This window comes from Bufo gargarizans, chromosome 4 (assembly GCF_014858855.1).
Source record: "Bufo gargarizans isolate SCDJY-AF-19 chromosome 4, ASM1485885v1, whole genome shotgun sequence".
In the NCBI taxonomy this organism is placed as follows: Eukaryota; Metazoa; Chordata; class Amphibia; order Anura; family Bufonidae; genus Bufo; species Bufo gargarizans.
Genome location: NC_058083.1, coordinates 111,282,165 through 111,301,136, shown reverse-complemented (window position 1 = coordinate 111,301,136; position 18,972 = coordinate 111,282,165). Strand labels below are relative to the sequence as shown.

Genomic DNA, 18,972 nt, shown 5'->3' with positions numbered 1-18,972 from the left:
GGTCACTTCCATCCTTCAGCTGCAGCAGAAAGGACATGCCTCCTGAACTGCCAACTTGAAATAAATCTAGCAGAGCAATTGTTAAAAAGTTTGTTAGAAAGTTTACTATATATGATGTCTGCTTTTCACTTTTTTACATTACTCATGGGATAACCCCTTTATTCTCAGGCTTTCCTTCCTATGGAATGGTACACTTCTGACAACATTGTTGTTTTTTTGCAGTTACATAAATGTGTCTGAAAATAAAAAAATCTCTGGGTGCCTGTCATACACAGGAAGACCATGTGTTTAAGTATACCACACTGCATGTCTGAGATGGCCATAGACCTTAGTAGATTTTGTTGCCAGACCCCATGAGAGGATAGGTCATGAGTTGGAAAATCCCTTTAATTCAAGCGAAGCGGTTTGATGTGCTAAAGGTCCAAACAAAGGAGGAAGTTAAAGACCCAGAACAGGAGGTAGAATTCAAGTGACCTCAAAAATTATATCCAGAAAAGCTTTTATAAAAAAAAAAAGAATTACAGAGAATATTCACATGTAGACTGTTAATATGTTAAAAAAATGTTTTGATGGTAGTGTTCCTTTAAGGAACCTGACAATAAGGGTGCAGCTTTATTGCTATTTTTAAAACCTCTGGGTGCACACCTTCAGCTTATCACATGGCATGTGGGTAACAGAGCAATGCTCCGGAGGGCAGGATGTGGGTTATGAGCGGAGTTGTAACAGGGCTAGCTATGTAGCAAGGCAATCTTTGACTACGAAGATTATACTAATTGCAGATCTTTTAAGAGAGCTATTACACTGCAATTGAACTTTGATAACTATTCTGTGTGTGTGTATATATATATATATACACACACACACACACACTGTATATTTATGAAGGATTTTTACATTTTTTGGTGTTTGTTTGGCTCTGTGTTTTGTATAAAGGGGAAACTTTTACTCCAGTTAGACCAGAAGCTCTGTAATATCTGGTGACCAGTCCATTCGCCAGCAGTTATAATGGAACCAGTCATTGATCAGCGCTAGTATGCAGACCTGGCTTGTAGAATGAACGCGCTATTGTAGCTCTGTGCTGCCATGTATTGGGTCGTTTAATCTTGTGAGTGTCTCAAAAACATTTGCATTCACACAGTATCCCTCAAAATTGCTTTGCATTGTGCATTTGGCTGCCTCTATTGCTAGTGCATTTCTTCCTATCTGTCCAGGGCTTTTGGTTAGAGCGAAGAAAGGCTGGATCTGGTCCCCAGTGGGTTTATTTTGCCAACCTGGTCCTAAAAGAGGTGGTTTTAGGCCTCTTTCACACGGGCGTCATGTTTTTTGCCCGGATAAGAGGCGGGTGCGTTGCGGGAAAATGCACGATTTTTCCGCGCGAGTGCAAAACATTGTAATGCGTTTTGCACTCGCGTGAGAAAAATCGCTCATGTTTGGTACCCAAACCCAAACTTCTTCACAGAAGTTCGGGCTTGGGATTGATGTTCTGAAGATTGTATTATTTTCCCTTATAACATGGTTATAAGGGAAAATAATAGCATTCTGACTACAGAATGCATAGTATAATAGTGCTGGAAGGGGTAAACAAATAAAAAAGTTAACTCACCTTCTCCTCTTGTTCGCGTAGTTCCCGGTCTGTTCTTTGCTAGCTGTGGGCTTGGGCTGAATGACCTGTGGTGACGTCAGATCACATGCTCCAATCACATGGTCCATCACCATGGTGATGGAGCATGTGATCTGACATCACCACAGGTCCTTTAGCCCAAGCCCACAGCTAGCAAAGAACAGACCGGGAACTACGCGAACAAGAGGAGAAGGTGAGTTAACTTTTTTATTTTTTTAACCCTTCCAGCACTATTATACTATGCATTCTGTAGTCAGAATGCTATTATTTTCCCTTATAACCATGTTATAAGGGAAAATAATACAGTGAATAGACTGTCACCTAGAACCCATGCGTGAAAATCGCACCGCATCCGCACTTGCTTGCGGATGCTTGCTATTTTCACGCAACCCCATTCACTTCTATGGGGCCTGCATTGCGTGGATTATTGCACCGCAACGCACAAAGAGGAGCATGCTGCGATTTTCACGCAACGCATAAGTGATGCGTGAAAATCACCGCTCATGTGAACAGCCCCATAGAAATGAATGGGTCAGGATTCAGTGCGGGTGCAATGCGTTCAACTCACGCATCGCACCCGCGCGGAATACTCGCTCGTGTGAAAGGGGCCTAATTGTTGCGGAGTTCCGCCTGGGGCGGTCATTTCTGGTGTTTGGTTTATGGGCTCACTCAGTTTAATAAAGGTGTGCTCTGAGAACCTCAGGTTTATACAGTCCTGATCAAAAGTTTAAGACCACTTGAAGAATGGCAAAAAATCATATTTAGCATGGCTGGATCTTAACAAGGTTCCAAGTAGAGCTTCAACATGCAACAAGAAGAAATGGGAGTGAGACAAAACATTTTTTGAGCATTCAATTTAATGAAAACAACGAATAAACTGAAACAGGCTGTTTTTCAGCTGATCAAAAGTTTAGGACCACACCTCCAAAAAAAACCTAAACCCCCCCAAAACAGAAATCCAACTTCCAAACATGAACTTAGTAATGAGTAGCTCCGCCGTTATTGTTTATCACTTCAAAAATTTGTTTCGGCATGCTTGATGCAAGCGTTTCCATGAGGTGAGTGGGAACATTTCTCCAAGTGGTGAAGACGGCCGCACGAAGGCAATCTACTGTCTGGAACTGTTGTCCATTTTTGTAAACTTCCCTTGCCATCCATCCCCAAAGGTTATCAATTGGATTTAGATCAGGGTAACACGCAGGATGGGCCAAAAGAGTGATATTATTCTCCTGGAAGAAGTCCCTTGTTCTGCGGGCATTGTGTACTGTAACGTTGTCCTGTTGAAAAACTCAGTCGTTACCACACAGACGAGGGCCCTCAGTCATGAGGAATGCTCTCTGCAACATCTGGACATAGCCAGCGGCCGTTTGATGCCCCTGCACTTCCTAAAGCTCCATTGTTCCACTGAAGGAAAAAGCACCCCAGACCATTATGGCGCCCCCTCCACTGTGGCGCGTAGAAAACATCTCAGGTGGGATCTGCTTGTCATGCCAGTAACGTTGGAAACCATCAGGACCATCAAGGTTAAATTTTTTCTCATCAGAAAATACATTTTTTTCCCCACCTTTTGAATGTCCCATGTTTGGTGCTCTCTTGCAAAGTCCAAACAAGCAGTTCTGTGGCGTTCAAGGAGACGAAGTCTTTGAAGACGTTTTTTGTTTTTGAAGCCCTTCAGACTGCAGCCGTCTGATGGTTATGGGGCTGCAGTCGGCACCAGTAAGGGCCTTAATTTGGGTCGAGGATCGTCCAGTGTCTTGACGGACAGCCAATTGGATCCTTTAAGAAATTCCAAATGACTGTCTTACTGCGTCCCACCTCAGCAGCGATGGCACGCTGTGAGAGACCCTGCTTATGCAGTTTAACAACCCGACCATGTTGAAAAAGGGAGAGTTTTTTGGCTTTGCCATCACAACGTGTGACTACCTGACAGAAAATGACAATGAATCCACATCTTTGCACAGATTTGGCCTTTTAAAGGCATGTGGTCCTAAAATTTGGATCGGCTGAAAAACAGCCTGTTTCAGTTTAATTGTTATTTTCAATTAATTGAATGCTCAAAAAATGTTTTGTCTCACTCCCATTTCTTCTTGTTGCATGTTGAAGGTCTACTTGGAACCTTGTTAAGATCCAACAATGTAAAATTTGTTGTTTTTTTTGCCATTTTTCAAGTGGTCTTAAACTTTTGATCAGGACTGTATAAACCTGAGGTTCTCAGTGCACACCTTTTATTAAACTGAGTGAGCCCATAAACCAAACACCAGAAATGACCGCCCCAGGCGTAGAGGTGAGCGTAGAGGTAATGCAGTTCAAGATAATTCATCTATTCAGTGTTTGCATCTGTCTTAAAGCAGGGTGCTGCTGTACTTTTTGTGTTTGTTCTTTGTAGTGGTACACCACTTCCTAACCTCTCAAAGGGACGTGTCCTTATACACTTGTAGGGACTCATCCCCAACTGATGTAAGAGGAACAACAGAGGAACGGTACAATACAGAGTTATAAGAATTGTTAGATTATGTGGAATACAAGTGCAGCAAGTCCCCAAGGAGCCGGTGCAGGCCTCTTGCACACGAATGTTGTGTGTTCATGTCCGTATTGCGGCCCACAATACACGGGCACCGGCCCGTGTGCACTCCGTATCACAAATGCAGACCCATTCACTTGAATGGGTCTGCAATCTTGGAGATGCGGAACGGAAGCACGGATCAGAATTCCACAGAAGCACTACTGAGTGCTTCTGTGGTGTTTCTGTCCGTGCCTCTGCACCGCAAAAAAATTGAACTTGTCCTATTTTTTTGCAGTGCGGACGGATCACGGACCTATTCAAGTTGAATGGGTCTCGGATCCTTCCCGGCCGCCGCACGGACGTTGCACAACGTTCGTGTGCAGGAGGCCTAAGGCTGTTTCTCCCTGGGGTTCAGTCCAGTGAAAAGGTGATGTGAAAGTAACAGACAGACAAAAAAAGAACAAACCATTCATCAGGATGAATTACAGTACATCCAGCTGCCGTGTGTACAAGGTGCAATGTCTCTGTACCCAGATGATGAGGAAAGATGGCAGATAATAGCACTCTAGAGTAGTCCTTCTCTCTCTCCTGATTTTACTTCACTAACAGCAATAAGGTGGAACTTGTGGCTATAGGTGTCCACTTGTGTCATGCAGGCTTTTACATGTGCCTGTCTTGAACTAACTCTGGTGATGGGCGTCTTAACTTGTTATCCCCTCACCTGCATTGGAGTCTGTATAAATGTAGTGCTGATTACTCTGCTGAGTTTAAATGCTGTAGCTTGCACGACTTCTGTGGCTTGGGACCCTGCAGTCTCCCTGGAGTAGTGGTCCTCACAGATGAGCTGTATCATTGGTCCCAAAGGCCCTTGGATGGATGTGCTCCCTCACTCCTGCCTCTCCAAGCTAACTTTTTGTAGAGCTCCGCCTTCTGGCAGGAAGCTGGACCAGCTAACTCCCACCAAGAGGGGAGGAATGGAATGGTAAGTTCCATTTCTAATGCCTACCATACCTCATCATTTAGAAGCAAACGATAGATACATAACATATTATATGACATCATTACAAAATATAACAAACAATTGCACATACCCTATCTGGGGTATTGCACAAGTGTTCACTAAAGCATAGAAGTCAGTGAAATAGGAGTAACTGACCCAAATGTATGTGACAGATCATGAGTTTAGTCAATAGAACAAAGACGGAGCATTCATAATTACATAAAAACGGGATTTAGTAAAAATATCCAGGTTTATGTAGATATATCTGTTAATACACTAATATATCCCAAAAATAATACTATGGAAGGGAACAAAACATTATAAGATAAGAATGGCATCTCTTCACCCCAAAGTATAAATAATTAAAGTGTACCTACACTTTCAGATAAGTTTTCAGGATAAGCTGTCCCAGATTTCGGCAGGGCCAGCTGACAATCTAATTTATACATCGATCTCCTGACTTCCCCAGTAGATGATGCCAGGGTGAGAAGGAACAGATTAATTTAATTTTTTTCCTACCTTTTTTTTCTTCTGAGAGATAAGCCAACAGAGGTGGCTAACCGCAGCTTTCTCCTCTCTTCCCATTAAAACGCATACATGCTCTGCCGAACCAAGCATGTATGTGTCAGGGGAAGTCGGAAGACATGGCTGTCCGGGAGCATATCTGTTAGGAGAGTCTGGCACACGAACATTCAGCCAATATCTATTGAAGGTGTATGGTCTCTGAGCTAGTAGATGGAGACTGACTGCTATGATGTCTCCAATACAGAGCACAGAGAAAGTAGAGGAGATTCTGCTCCACTTGCCAGTGTCTTTTATATCCAGAGAATCAGAAGAACATGGGGGACATTGTAGGGAAATTCTAAGCAGTGTATATGTAAAATCAGTAGCTGTGAGGCAGTAAAACATTTACTGCCTGTGTCTTTCTCACTGCAGCTCACTCCTTCTCCCCTCTCCATAGGCCGACAGCTATAATCTGATACTTCAGTGAAGGATTCTTGCTCAATCAAGATGGATTGTGGAGAGAATTCAGAGTGAATGTTAGTTTAGGAGGAAAGTGGGGAAGGACTGATAAGTGAAGAAAGAAGCATTTTCTCTAATAAGCTATACACTTTCTACACTTTCTTATATTTGCCTGTACTGTTGATTTATGCAAAGCTGTGTGAAAATGTAGTGACCGTTTAAGTTCTACTATGTGTGTAATAAATAAGTAAATGATGGGGATCTTATTAACACATGCACTCCATTATGGCTACTTTCACACTCGCGTTTGGTGCGGATCCGTCATGAATCTGCACAGACGGATCCGTTCAGATAATACAACCGTCTGCATCCGTTCAGAACGGATCCGTTTGTATTAGATTTAATATAGCCAAGAGATTACTTGATTGGCAGTACAATGGGGAAATTAAACAATGGGTAGGGTTAGAACAATCCCTTTATCCTCTTCCTCTTAGGCTACTTTCACACTCGCGTTTGGTGCGGATCAGTCATGGATCTGCACAGATGGATTAGTTCAGATAATACAAACGTCTGCATCCGTTCAGAACGGATCCGTTTAGCCAAGATGGATACGTCTTGAACACCATTGAAAGTCAATAAGGGATGGATCTGTTTTCTATTGTGCCAGATTGTGTCAGTGAAAACGGATCCGTCCTGGCACCCAATGTAAGTCAATGGGGACGGATCCTATTTTCACTGACACAATCTGGCACAATAGAAAACGGATCCGTCCTCTATTGACTTTCAATGGTGTTCAAGACGTATCCATCTTGGCTATGTAAAAGATAATACAAACGGATCCGTCCCCTATTGACTTTCAATGGTGTTCAAGACGTATCCATATTGGCTAAACGGATCCGTTCTGAACGGATGCAGACGTTTGTATTATTTGAACTAATCCGTCTGTGCAGATCCATGACTGATCCGCACAAAACGCAAGTGTGAAAGTAGCCTAAGAGGAAGAGGATAAAGGGATTGTTCTAACCCTACCCATTGTTAAATTTCCCCATTGTACTGCCACCAATCAAGTAATCTCGTGAGAGAAGCCGCTGTGTGATATAACTTGAGATCAGGAAGGCCTATTCCCTTCCCCCCCCCCTTGAGACTTAGGTCTGATTAAAGTGGAGAATTCTATCCGAGGGCTAAGGTGGCCCCAAAACAAATTGGGTGATTGCTGTTCTTAATTTTCAAAAGAAGGATGAGGGCGGTGTGAGTGGAATGGTTTGGAAGATGTACAAGAGTTTAGCTCAGTTTCATCAGATGGACACCAAGCAGCGTTTTGGTGTCCGTCTCCAAAGTGGAATGGAGACGGAACAGGGGCATACTGATGCATTCTGAGCAGATCCTTTTCCTTTCAGAATGCATTAGAATGCAAACTGATCTGTTTTGGACCGCTTGTGAGAGCCCTGAACGGATCTCACAAACGGAAAACCAAAATGCAAGTGTGAAAGTAGAATTCACTAACTAGTGTCACAGCATCCATGGCACTGTGCTCGATCCATTGTACAACAGATCCAAAAGGCAACCAATGGACACACTATTGGCTTAGAATGGAGTTCATTGGGGCTCTGTTGGGATTTCTGCTGTTTTTGCCATTAGAAGTGACTGTCCCCCCTCATAATGTCCTAGTGCACAGGACCACTTAGCCTTAGAATAGCACAGGAGCTGTTAGGGTCCATTCACACGTCCGTAGCGTGTTTTGCGGATCTGCAAAACACGGACATCGGCAATGTGCGTTCCGCATTTTGCGGACCGCACATCGCCGGCACTAATAGAATATGCCTATTCTTGTCCGCAATTGCGGACAAGAATAGGAAATGTTCTATTTTTTTTCGAGAACGGAATTGCGGACCAGGAAGTGCGGGTCCGCAATTCAGTATCTGGGCAGCACATCTTGCGGCCCCATAGAAATGAATGGGTCCGCAATTCCATTCCACAAAATGCGGAACGAAATTGCGGAAACCTGCAATTTCCTTTTTAAATGGGTTTTCCAGGATTTTAATATTGATGACCTATCCTTACTTCTATGGGACGGCTCATTCCTATTCAAATGTATACTACAGAGCCGTCCCATAGAAGTGAATGGGGCGCTCGTAGTTCCACCTGCTCACCGCTGCGCTGTTTACAGTGAGCAGGTAAGGCTACTTTCACACTAGCGTTTTTGTGGATCCGTCATGGATCTACAAAAACGCTTCTATTACAATAATACAACCGCATGCATCCGTCATGAATGGATCCGGTTGTATTATGTCTTTTATAGCCATGACAGATCCGTCTTGAACACCATTGAAAGTCAATAGGGGAGGAATCCGTTCTCTATTGTGCCAGACTGTGTCAGAGAAAATGGTTCCGCTTCGTCAGACGGACAGCAAACTGCTGCAAGCAGCGTCTTGGCTGTCCGCCTCCAGAGCGGAATGGTGACTGAACGGAGGCAAACTGATGCATTCTGAGCGGATCCTTTTCCATTTAGAATGCATTAGGGCAAAACTGATCCGTTTTGGACCGCTTGTGAGAGCCCTGAACTGATCTCACAAATGGAAAGCCAAAACGCCAGTGTGAAAGTAGCCTAAGCAGTGAAGAGAAGTCAGCACTGGCACGGCGCGTGCCTTCCCTTCAAACAGCTAGTCGGCGGGGTGCCAGGTGTCAGACTCCCTCCGATTTGAAATTAATGACCTATCCTGAGGTTAGGTCATCAATATTAAAATCCCAGAAAACTCCTTTAATGACTGGTTTGTACCAGGTTGGCGCCCGACGCAGGGCTGCACTGTGTGGTATTCTGGCTGGGAAAGGTTCCTTCTGGGCATAGTGTCGCCTTTGTGTGATGATACATAAGTAAATACTTCTTGTGAGCCCTGTGTGTTCTGTGCTATATTTAGAGATGGGGGAAGTAAAGATTTCATTGTTTTAACTAGAAGAATTTCATTATTGTTAGGTTTAAACAGGTTTTTGTTCCTTTCCTTTTTTGCATTCATACCATTTTAATATAGTGAAACACATTTAAAGCAAATGTCGGCTGGTAATTCTCACTCTTCTCTCACAGGGGCTATTTTCTAGAAACCCTCTGTGTGCTGTACCTGTGTAAATTTTGTGCATTTCGATATTTTCCTATCTACATTCGTGTCAAATAAAGAAAACGATCTTGCACACTTAGGGTCCAGTCACATGTCCGTAGTGCATTGCGGATCCGCAATACACCCGGCCGGCACCCCCATAGAACTGCCTATTCTTGTCTGCAATTGCGGACAAGAATAGGACATGTTCTATTTTTTTTCCCGGAGCCGCAGACCGGAAGATAGGGGCCGCGCTCCGGAAATGCGGGTGTGGAGAGCACATAGTGTGCTCTCCGCATCCATTCCGTCCCCATAGAGAAAGAATGGGTCCGCACCCGTTCCACAGAATTGCGGAAAGGGTGCGGACACATTCACATAGTGTGCTCTCCGCATCCATTCCGTACCCATAGAGAAAGAATGGGTCCGCACCCGTTCCACAGAATTGCGGAAAGGGTGCGGACACATTCACGGACGTGTGAATGGACCCTTAAAGGGGTTATCCAGGAATTTGATGGTCTATACCAGGGGTGCACAACCTTTTTTGGTCTGGGGGCTGCATTGTCACATCGCTCTATTTCAAGGGTCCTCAAATAAAAAAAAAAGTGTAATAGGCAGATGAGCGCCGATCAACAAGCCAGTGTAAAGTGACTGGGGAGGAGCGATCGCTGCCACAGTCGTGCTGCAGATAATCGGACATCTTTCATCCTGATAAAATATGCAAATCAACCAACAAATGAGCAATTCCTTGTTTATCGACTGATCAGCTGCACGATTATACTGGCCAGATATAAGATATGAGCGCTCCTATGAACACTTGTTCCCAGTAATTGTCCCAAATATCGTGCTGCAGCATAGCCCCTGAAACCGAAGAGTTAGGCTACATTCACACGTCAGTATTTTTCTATATCCCGAATTTCAGTCAGTTTTTTTGCGGATCCGTTGTTCCTGAAAATGTTTCCGTATGTCATCCGTTTTTTGCGGATCCGCAAAATTTCAATAAGCAAATAAAGTTGTTTCGATTTCTTTGAAAAAAAAAATAAGTTTCTGTGGGCAGGATTCAATTTCCAGGAACGGAATCCGCATAAAACGGATGACATACATAATGACATACGAATGTCTTCCGTTTTTTGCGGATCCATTGACTTTGTATTGTACCAGGATCCGATTTTTGCAGAAAAGAATAGGAGAAGTTTTATATTTTTTCGGACATGCGGAACGGAACAACGGAAACGGACAGCACACATTGTGCTGTCCGATTTTTTCCAGGACCCATTGAAAATGAATGGGTACAGAACTGGTCCAGATCTGTTCCGCAAGAAACGGAACAGATCAGGAAAGAAAAAACGGACGTGTGAATGGACCCTTATACTTACTTGCTCCCCACCTCTCTGGTTCTTCGAATTGCCTCCGCTGTTTACACCTGGCAGTAGGGCTGAAACGATTATTCGAATAACTCGATTAAATCGAGTCAAAAAATTCATCAATGCAGTTTCCCTGCATCGAGGAATCGTTTACATCACGTGATCACGGAGCGGGAGTGAAATTAAGCGTCTCACTCACCGCTTCCGTGTCCTCCGGAGGCCAGAGAGGCAGGACTGAGCCGGCCGGCACAGCGGAGGTAGGAGGAGGGAGGAGGGAGGAGGAGGGAGGAGGAGGGAGGAGTCACTCCCTCCCCACTGTGCGCGGCTGCCGCTGAAGACCAATGAGGACAGTAGGAGGAGGAGGAGGGGAGGGACTGTGGCCACTGCGCCACCAATTAATGTGCCGGCCATATCCCACAGGGTCCCCCTCCTCCCCCCCATCATTGGTGGCAGTGTCAGTTCCGATCGGAGCCCCAGCAGTGTAATGCTGGGGCTCCGATCGGTTACCATGGCAGCCAGGAGTCACGCTACTGAAGCCCTGACTGCCATGGTATGTTAGTGAGCAGAGAGCAGCGCATTATACTCACGTGCGCTGTGGCCGACGGTCGCTCCTTCTTCTGTCTGTGCGGCGGATTGCTAATGCTTACAGCATTAGCAATGCGCCGCACAGACCTATGAGAAGGAGCGATCGGTTACCATGGCAGCCAGGACGCTACTGAAGTCCTGGCTGCCATGGTATGTTAGTGAGCAGAGAGCAGCGCATTATACTCACATGCGCTGTGGCCGGCGGTCGCTCCTTCTCATAGGTCTGTGCGGCGCATTTCTAATGCTGTAAGCATTAGCAATCCGCCGCACAGACAGAAGAAGGAGCGACCGTCGGCCACAGCGCACGTGAGTATAATGCGCTGCTCACTAACATACCATGGCAGTCAGGGCTTCAGTAGCGTGACTCCTGGCTGCCATGGTAACCGATCGGAGCCCCAGCATTACACTGCCACCAATGATTAATACTGGGGAGGGAGGGAGGGAGGGTTGCGTTACCAGAGGGGGCAGGCAGATCAGAGGCTGGGGGGAGGGGGGAGGCAGATCAGAGGCTTGGGGGAGGGGGGAGGCAGATCAGAGGCTGGGGGCAGGCAGATCAAAGGCTGGGGGCAGGCAGATCAGAGGCTGGGGGGAGGCAGATCAGAGGCTGGGGGGGAGGCAGATCAGAGGCTGGGGGGGAGGCAGATCAGAGGCTGGGGGGGAGGCAGATCAGAGGCTGGGGGGGAGGTAGATCAGAGGCTGGGGGGGGAGGCAGATCAGAGGCTGGGGGGGAGGCAGATCAGAGGCTGGGGGGAGGCAGATCAGAGGCTGGGGGGGAGGCAGATCAGAGGCTGGGGGGGGAGGCAGATCAGAGGCTGGGGGGGAGGCAGATCAGAGGCTGGGGGGGAGGCAGATCAGAGGCTGGGGGGAGGCAGATCAGAGGCTGGGGGGGAGGCAGATCAGAGGCTGGGGGCAGGCAGATCAGAGGCTGGAGGGAGGCAGATCAGAGGCTGGGGGCAGGCAGATCAGAGGCTGGGGGCAGGCAGATCAGAGGCTGGGGGCAGGCAGATCAGAGGCTGGGGGCAGGCAGATCAGAGGCTGGGGGGGAGGCAGATCAGAGGCTGGGGGGAGGCAGATCAGAGGCTGGGGGGAGGCAGATCAGAGGCTGGGGGGGAGGCAGATCAGAGGCTGGGGGGGAGGCAGATCAGAGGCTGGGGGGGAGGCAGATCAGAGGCTGGGGGGGTAGGCAGATCAGAGGCTGGGGGGAGGCAGATCAGAGGCTGGGGGGAGGCAGATCAGAGGCTGGGGGCAAGCAGATCAGAGGCTGGGGGGAGGCAGATGGAGAGAGAGTGGTTAATGGAGGCTGCAAGCACCACCTTGGCATGTATAAAGTTATTGGTTTAGAGAGGGGTTAATGAAGGCACCTCCAAGGTGCTTTCATTAACCTCTTCAAACCAATAACTTTATACATGCCTAATGCCAAGGTGCTTCCATTAACCCCTCCAAACCCAATGGGCATGTATAAAGTTATTGGTTTGGAGGGGTTAATGGAAGCAGCTTGGCATTAGGCATGTATAAAGTTATTAACCCCTTCAAACCAATAACTTTATACATACCTAATTACGTACGTTATTTTAAGTAGCTTTTTCTTATTAGATTACTCGATGAATCGAGAAATATAATCGATAGAATACTCGATTACAAAAATATTCGTTTACTGCAGCCCTACCTGGCAGTGCATGGACATGGTCATACACCACTCCAGCCAATGACTGGCTTAGGCGGTTATGTGGCCACAAGCAGCGTGTCACTGCTGAAGCCAGTCATTGACTGGAGCCGTGCAAGTGACCATGGCCATGCACTAACAGGTGTAAACAGAGCAGGAACCGGAAGATGGAGGCAGCGCAGAGGACCAGAGCGGAGTAGAGCAGTTAATTATGAATTTTCGATTTCAGAGGCCATGCTGCAGGAACTTGTTAAAAATCATTTTTTACCAGAAAAGTGGCGACATTTCCTTCCATCCTGCCTCCTATTTATAAATCAGCGTTTTCCTTCACTGCAGAGGACGGAGCTCACTGGTTACTACCATCTCCTGCCAATCCAGTTATAGGCGCCCTGCAGTAACCAGTAAGCTCATTACCTTTCTAGTGGGGAAGGCGCCTATTGGTTAACGCTTGAATGACCAGGCCCGAAAAGGCCTTAAGGATCAAACACTTTTTTCTGATTTAGCGCGCGTGGTGGTTCAAATGGTTGTAACTATCTTATTTGTTGGACTACCAAAATAATTTTTGAAACAATTTTTATTTGGGGGAAACTGTACAAAACATTTTTAAAAAGTTGTTATATTTTTTTCAAACTGTAGCTCCTTATTCTTTAAATATGCAAACTGACACCAAAATAAATTATTATAATTAGTTCTCTATTTTGTGTAGGCCGTTTTTCTATATAATATGAAAAGTTTCATGTGAATGGGGCGGTAATGGTGATGGTTTTGATTGGTGTGGGTGTTTTTTCTTTTAAGTATCTTTTTTTTTTTTACATAATATATTTCTGCTACATAATATGTCCCCCAAGAGGTCATAAAAAGACTTTGGGGCACACTGTCACTTTTTTAAATTTTGCACTTTTTCATAAAAAAACTGTGGTGGGACAGTGAACACTCTTTTATTAAGCACTTTTTCCTTTTTATTTAATTTTTTAATTTATTAAGTTTTCACATTTTTTGGAATCATTTTTTAACTTTTTTATATATTTTTACCACATAATTTGTCCCCAAGAGGTCACTGAAAGACCTTTGGGAGACAATAAGTGACTTTTTTTTTTTTGTACAAAGGAGCCCCAGTTACAGGGAAACCAGCCTGCTGCGGAGGCTTTGTACCAGGGCAGCGCTCCTCTGTTCCCGAGACACCCAGCGATCACATGGTCGCTGGGTCCACACTGCAGAGTGCTCATAGAGGAGAAGGCAGAAGCGCTAATAAAGCGCTTCTGTCTTCTCCTTGGCTTCCCCGCTCTCACTGATAGCCGGGGACCCTTTTTGCTCCTGCTACAGTGCTCCATCTGCTGTGATCCATCTGCTGTGCGGTGCTCTGTGCAGAAACACAGCTGATCGCAGGATCAGCGGTGTTTCTGCCCAGCAGGGCGGGGGCCGCAAACCATGGCTCTGGGGGCCGCGGGCCGCAGGTTGTGCACCCCTGGTCTATACTCAATAGGTCATCAATAATATCGGGGCAGACTGGCTATAGACCCTACAGGGAAACATCCCAGGGGGCCGATGCCCTGGGGCCCGTCTGAGCCCTCCTCACAGCCTCCAGCCATGGTAATGATCTGATGCTCCGCTTCTGACTCCTAAATGCAAGCATATAGCCATCCTAAGGCAACTGGAGTAGGACAGAACGTGGCATTGGTCACAGAGGAGCAGTTTAGGGAGGTAATATGGGCTGCTGGGGCACTATTTTGCAATACATTGTGGTATTTGGCTCTGCCGGGGTGGTATATTTTGCCACAATGTGGTAATGCTTGTCCTGCCTTTTGTCATTTTGGGCCCCACTACAAAATAGGGCCACCAGGGCCATTTAAAGTTCCCAGTCCACCCCTGAATTTTAGATTGCGAAGTCCGACTCCTGGTACCCCCACCGATCAGGAATTTGAAGAGTCCGCTGCTCTCGTCAGAGCTGTGGTGAGTGGTGTGGCCTCCTCACACCATACCAAGCTCAGTGCCCTATATTGGATAGCGGCTGTGCTTGGCATTGCACTTCAGGCAGATTCACTTGAACTGGACTGAGCTGCGCCGAGGCCATGTGACCGATGTACGGCGATGTCACTGGCCTAGGAAGAGGTGTAAGCACTCGCAGAGCACCACGGCCTCTTCGAACAGCTGAACAGCTGATCAGGGTCATTGCCGGGAGCCCGCCGATCTGATTATGATGACCTTTCCTGATAAAAGGGCCATTAATATCAAATTCCCAGATAACTCTTTTAAACTTTTCAAAACCGGCTTTCAGTACTCACTTGCTCTGGTGGACTTGGACCGTTTATTTACTACATTACCGCATACAGAGGTAGAAAGTGTTAAATGAACGGTCTCGGTGAGCTACGACATTTTTACGCAGAGTGCCTATGCTACGTTAATACCGTCAAGCACTGTTGCGCACTGTATTAATAGCTCAGTGCACCCAGTGCGCCAACTTCATTTAGCATCCGCTACACCTGTAGAGGACCATTCCTTTGAATGGCCACTATGTCATACTTTGCTGTAGGGGAAATAAACAGCCATCTGCACCTTCCACTGGTATAGTCAGCTGCCAGGGATCTTGACAGCTCTCGTGTTAAAGGCGTTGCGTTTCATAAGACAGCCCCCTTTAAAGGGGTTGTCTGTGATTTTTATATTGCTTGCCTGAGGCCTCTTGCACACGACCGTATGGCTTTTTCAGTATTTTGCGCTCCGCAAAAAACAGATCTGCAAAAAATACGGATGACGTCCGTGTGAATTCCGTTTTTTGTTTTTGGCGGAACAGCTGGCCCCTGATAGAACAGTACTATCCTTATAATAGGACATGTTCTATCTTTGAACGGAAATACGGAAACGGAAGGCATACGAAGTACCTTCCGTTTTTTTTTTTTTTGCGGATCCATTGAAATAAATGGTTCTGCATACGGAACGCAAAAAATGGAACGTAAACGAAAAAATATATATAACTTTCGCCTCTTGCACACGACCGTATGGCTTTTTCAGTGTTTTGTGGTCCGTTTTAAACGGATCCGTTTCTCCACTTTTTGTTTCAGTAGTGTTTCCGTTCGGTTTTGCCGTTCCGTTTTTCCGTTTGGTTTCTGTTTTTTTGTGGATCACAAATGGAAACTGAAGCATGGCATATACAGTAATTACATAGAAAAATTGGGCTGGGCATAAAATTTTCAATAGATGGTTCTGCAAAAACGGAACGGATACTGAAGACATACGGATGCATTCCGTATCTGTTCAGTTTTTTTTTTTTTTTACAGCCCCATTGACTTGAATGGCGCCACGGAACGTGATTTGTGGGCAATAGTAGGACATGTTCTATCTTTGAACAGAAATACGGAAATGGAATGCATAGAAAGTACATTCCGTTTTTTTGGCAGACCCATTGAAATTAATGTTTCCATATACAGAACGCAAGAGACCTAAACCTGAGCGCTGCAGCCTCTAGAAACAGCTGATCAACAGGGATGCCAGGAGTCAGACCACCACCAATTAAAGGGGTTATCCGAGACTATAAAAAGCTCCCCCATATGCCAGGCCCTTCACATTGAATATACTGTACTTACCCCGCTCCCTGCGCCGCTCCTGGTCCCCGCACCTCCGCTGCTGCTTCTCTCCAGATGAAAACATCCAGTGTAGGGGGGAGCAGCCAATGGCAGACGGGGACGGGCCTCCCTTGCATCGCGGGTGACGCTAGGGAGGCTCATCCCCATCACCGCCTGCCATTGGCTGCCCTTCACCCCTGACACCGGATGTTTTCATCCGTGTACAGGGAAAAGCAGCGGTGCGGGGACCAGGAGCGGCGCAGGGAGCGGGGTAAGTCTATTCAGTGTGAGGGGCCCGGCATATGGGGGAGCTTTTTATAGTCTCAGGTAACCCCTTTAATGACTTATCCTAAGGATAGGCCACCAACATCAAAATCCCAGACACCCCGTATGAGGATATTTTGTGTAAGTTTTTTCCCTAAACTACAACTGATGATGACTATGGCTGACATTCTAGTCCCCACAGATGGTTGTTGTACGGTTTTTATAGACTTCTCGGTGGCGATTCATTCTGACTTATTATTAATGGAGTCATATGTGTGATTGTTTTTTTTCCCGAATTTACAATGGCCCGTGCAAAAAGCCCTTTAGATAACTGCCGATCGGCTTGTTAGATCATCAATCAGCATTTATTTTGCGGTGTAAAGTAAAATCTGATCATGAGTTTCTTCAGAATGAATATTGCAGTAAGATAAAGCTCCTTGATGCCAAAGTTTTCACTTCCCTCCCACATACCCACCAGGACGTTGCCAGTGTATTCCAGACAGGGTGGTGACCACAAATTCTGTAAACTTTCAAAAAGATCGGGTCATTTTTATGATAAGCTGATAATTTTTGGACCAAACATGCACTATGTCTGAGATCAAACTGACAGGTCCCAGCAGAGGTGAAGTATCCTGTGGCTGGTGCAAAGTCATTTCAAAGTCATTTCAGGTGCTCATATGGGGAGGTGAGGCATATTTACTTCTCTATTGGAGTCATTTATCAAACTGGTGTAAAGTAGAACTGGCTTAGTTTCCCATAGCAACCAATCAGATTCCACCTTTCATTTTCAAAAGGAGCTGTCAAAAATGAAAGGTGGAATCTGATTGGTTTCTGTGCGCAACTAAGCCAGTTCTACTTTACACCAGTTTGATAAATGACCCCATATGTGCCTTGATTAGGACTTGAAAACGAACTGATTTTCTTTCCGTGTCTGCTCCATTTTTTTGCGGACCATATGCGAAACCATTCAGTTCGATGGGTTCGCAAAAAAAACGGAAGGTACTCAGTGTGCATTCCATTTCTCTATGTCCGTATTTCTGTTCCGCAAAACTATAGCATGTGCTATTATTGTCCGCATTACGGACAAGGATAGTACTGTTCTATTAGGGGCCAGCTGTTCCGTTCCACAAAATACGGAATGCTGGCAGGAATATTACTTTGGGTTCATTCACACAAACATATCCATTTTTGTGGTCCGCAAAATTGCGGATCTGCAAAACATGGATACCGGCTGTGTGGTTTCCGCATTTTGCAGAACATCCGGCCCCTAGTAGAACGTTTCTATCCTTGTCCATAACACAGACAATAATAGGACATGTTCTATTGTTTTGCGGAACCACAGAATGGACATACAGAGGCGGACAGCACATAGTCTGCTGTCCACATCTTTTGCGGCTCCATTGAAGTGAATGGGTCAGCATCTGACCCACAAAATAATTCAAATCGCATGCGGACCATTCCCAGGAGTTATCCAACCCCTATAATGACCCCCCAAATGCATGGGCACCTCATATAGATTATACTTACCCCGCTCCCCCACACCCGCGTCACCCCTGATCTTCGCACAGCCACTGCTGCATCTCCCCGTCGCGCGGATCAAAACATCCGGTGACACAGGGGCAGCCAATAGCAGGCTGCCACGGGGACGAGCCTCCCTAGCGTCACCCGCGATGCTAGGGAGGCTCGTCTCTGTTGCGGCCTGCTATTGGCTGCACCCCCTCCCCCTTGTCGCTGGATGTTTTGATCCACACGACAGGGAGATGCATCAGTGGCTGTGCGGAGATCAGGGGTGACGTGGATGTCAGGGAGCGGGGTAAGTATAATCTATATGAGGTGCATCGGCATTGGGAGGGGGGTCATTATAGGGGTTGGATAACCCCTTAAAAGGGAACCTGTCATCAACTTTAGGGTCCATTCACACATCAGTATTTTTACCTTTCCAGATAAACGTTCCTGTTTTTTGCGGATCCGAAAATCTGGATGACATGAGGATGCTTTTAGCATGTCTTCCGCATTTTTGACGGATCCATTGACTAGAATGGCATGACGGAACGCAAAATCAGACAAATAGTAGGACAGGGTATATTTTTTTTCCTGGGTCCGAATAAACGGAACCCACGGAACGGAATCGGAGAGCACTATGTGTGCAGTCCGAATATTTGCGGAATCCATTGAAATGAATGGCTCCAAATAACGTTCCGTTTTTTATCGGAACGGATGCGGAATACAAAAACGGACGTGTGAATGGACCCTTATGGTGACCTCACTGAGGGCAGCATAAAATACTGACAGAAATGCTGATTTCAGCGGTGTGTCACTCATGAGAATTGCCGAGAACCAGCATCATAATCATTGCAGCCTGGGCC

The 18,972-nt window shown here is 46.1% G+C and overlaps 1 protein-coding gene across 3 annotated transcripts in view; it reads left to right on the top strand.

Moving 5' to 3' along the window:
- The window catches only part of DGKD (diacylglycerol kinase delta), a 120,093-nt gene that overhangs the window by 42,113 nt on the left and 59,008 nt on the right, over positions 1 to 18,972 (top strand). The window lies entirely within an intron of this gene.